This window comes from Varroa jacobsoni, unplaced genomic scaffold, assembly GCF_002532875.2.
Source record: "Varroa jacobsoni isolate VJ856 unplaced genomic scaffold, vjacob_1.0 scaffold_1435, whole genome shotgun sequence".
In the NCBI taxonomy this organism is placed as follows: Eukaryota; Metazoa; Arthropoda; class Arachnida; order Mesostigmata; family Varroidae; genus Varroa; species Varroa jacobsoni.
Genome location: NW_019214337.1, coordinates 87,463 through 90,607, shown reverse-complemented (window position 1 = coordinate 90,607; position 3,145 = coordinate 87,463). Strand labels below are relative to the sequence as shown.

The following is a 3,145-nucleotide window of genomic DNA, read 5'->3' as shown; positions in this document are numbered from 1 at the left end:
AATGTACACGGACACGGACGGCATAGCGAAAGGGTTATAAGAGACTTGATAAATGAGGACACACGTATCGTATGTAGTTCTCGGACATCTCAACAACCGTTTAGCGTGTCATGGTATGGTGATATACTGCAAAGACATGCGTAAACTAGATATGGCCACAAAATGCTGTTATTAAGGCCAGTTAGGGATCATGGTGGAATAGTTGTCGCTTAATAAAAGACGGATTGCTCGAATGAGTGCATCACTGACGCCCAGTCTATTGTTATTAGGCAATAGATGAATATAAAGTAGAAAAAATAGGTTTTTCCTCATGGTAAGGCGACACACTACGAAATTTATGGAATCTGGTTAATAATAGACGAGCTAGTTGGATGCTAGAAAAAAACAAGGGATCTACTTTTCAATTGTGCGATGGGTCCATACTTAGGAACTGTGACAAATAGAACAAACTTCACTTATTTTATGGCCCTCTGGCTCTAAATAAACGATAAAATTTACCCCTTTTTGAAGTATGTAACGAGACGATGCAAGTCAAAGTTTCCTAGGTCAGCGTCCCGTCCCTTCTATAACCAGTGGCCGTTTACTCTAACTGATTGCTTGTCCTGCTATTTTTTTTGACTACTTGTCTACTTTTGCGGTATTCACACCTTTCTGGACAGATAAAGACAATTGAGCTTTTTTCTCAGACTGCTAAAGAAATAAAGACTCAAGGAATTTACGAGACGCGAACCACTCAACGAAGAAACTCAGCAAGAAAAGGACTGCAGCGTCCTTCTCCGCAGATAACTCGTTTGGACAGCCGCGGCAGCTGTCGACAACTCAAGAAGCTTCTCATTGTAAAATATGTGTTTATATGCCTGCCTCGCCCAACAGATCTTCGTTTACGGCCGATACTAAAGTTCTACCTCGTCTCTTTGGTCGCAGTCGGCGCCCAAAACGCGCCGGCGGTCACATACCACTACAGCGAGAGACACGCAGAGTTAACTTCCCTCCTAACCCGTTTATCTGAAAGCTTCATGAGTTGTAGTGTGCGTAGTCCATTTAACAATATACAAGTATAACGGTCCTAGGGAAAAAAAAACTATAAATATAAAAGAAAACAACTTCTTTCAACACCTTCTTACAATATTGGACATGAGGTGAGGGCAAAAAAAGAAAACGTTAGTATTGAGCTTTACGTAAAGTTCGCATCATTCCTTTATAGTTCCTTCAGTATAGTCGAAACTTTTCTATGTTTCAGTTGCATTATTGGTACAGCTAGACTGAGCCGTAATGTATAGAAAGTTCAAAGGGTTCAATCGATGCCCAGTTTCAACCCATCGAAATATTTGAATATTACTGTACACCTATCAACCAATAGAAGCGAGACGTTTCGGTGGTGAGCCATTGAAACTTCGTTGATGGTGACCTACGATAGGATCAGCGTTACTATGGAATAGTCGATCTATTTTCCAGCACAAATATATATTCGCACTTAGGGTGAAGAAGTCACCAGAACCCAGCTGTAATGACTAAAAGCATCTATGTACGACAGGTAGCAAATCTAGCACGAGGCACACCGATAGTTTTATTATATTAGAACGGGAAAAGCAGAGAAAAAAAAACTTTACTGAGCATTTCTTTGCAGAGCAGAACGAATGGCATTCATTTTATGTTACTGCTGCTTCCCTTCGCGATGGCATAGACAAATCCTCATTAGTTAGGCAGGATTTGTCTCCTTTTTCCTGAAATGCAAATGTCTTCATTAGTTCCTCTTTCAAACCCAGCTCGCCCGTTTCTGTAACAAACGTTCAACAAACGTTCTTTTGGCGTACACACATGCGGCGTGAACGGTACAAAATACTTCTCCGATCCTTGATTGGTTTGCCTTTAATAGAGCACTTGACACAGAAAATTTGTTCCTAATACACAAGAGGCCAGTTCTCAACCGATTATTAATGAGTAGGATATTTGTTGCAGATCCTGCTCGGCAAACATTATTTATGACATTTGCTTCGATGTGGGACAGAACACGTTTTATATCTCACCCAGAAACGGAGAATTATCAGTATATTAGAGGGAAACTAAGCCATTGTTAGGGCTTACCTTAAAAAGTCAGACAACATATGATACCCGTATAACAAACAGAACGTTACAGGTAGCAGGATACCTTGCTGCAGTGGCTAGCCATTCTGCTGAAGCTCCTCGATCAAGCTTTTATCTATGGACTACTAGTGCCAGCCTATGGTTAGCCCAATAACGATAATCCGTTACTTTATCAGCGTCACCAGTTAAGCATCTGTAGCTCCCAAACGATCTACCGCGCACCAAAAGCGATATCGAACTACTCGATACGCGATTTCGCAGCATGTTTCCTCGGTATTACGAACTGCGATCGTCGACTCGTGCATTCTTCACCAGCCTTCTTCCCAAGCTACAGAATCGTCCGTCCCGAATCCCTCGAAGCTCCGCATTCAGATGCTCAAGCCTATGATGAAGCTTATCGTCACGTTTGTTATGTCTGAATGCCACCCAACGTCAGTCAGTTTCACTCGCCAACAATCGAAGAAAGCCGAAGGGTGTACCCTTCATGTTTTGAATTCAAGCGTTGGTACATCAGTGCTAACACACTGTGGACATTACTACGCACGTCACTAATTGGGCCTCGGCTCTATTCATCGTGGTCGATCGCATACTGTCTTCGCTTTGCTTCCTCTTCGACGGTCAAACAGATTCCAGCGATGCGTCAGCACTCATGGTCGAGAGACGCAGTTATCTCCTCAGATTCCTCTCCGATATCGCTTTCCCTCGCAGTTTGCCACCGGCTCGCAGCATTCATAGCAAGAGTTGCGTCTTGTGGATCTAATAGTTCATCGATGAACTTGTCTCGTTGACGTAGGCTTTCATGCTACTAGCTAATTGTACAGGAACTGCGCCGTTGGCCAGCGTCGAAGGTTTCCCGCAAGATGTATATGTTCAACGATATGCGAGATCAAATCGTTTATTATATATACAAATTACACGCTTCAAGATGAAGCAATCAAGTTGAACGGCGATACATGGACGGACGTTGGTAAATATTGTTGCATATTAAGTAAGGTCTAAGGGACTATAGAGCGAATCTTCACCGTGATGATTTTGTTCGCCTTTTTTGTTGTTCCATCAG

The 3,145-nt window shown here is 42.5% G+C and overlaps 1 long non-coding RNA gene across 1 annotated transcript; it reads right to left on the bottom strand.

The window, feature by feature from the left end:
* Positions 1 to 1,167: 1,167 nt before the first annotated feature.
* On the bottom strand, positions 1,168 to 3,046 carry LOC111270044 (uncharacterized). The gene is made up of 2 exons (XR_002686108.2): positions 2,086 to 3,046; positions 1,168 to 1,724 (listed from the first exon to the last, which is right to left on the bottom strand). It is a non-coding gene; the product is annotated as an uncharacterized LOC111270044 (long non-coding RNA).
* Positions 3,047 to 3,145: the final 99 nt, after the last annotated feature.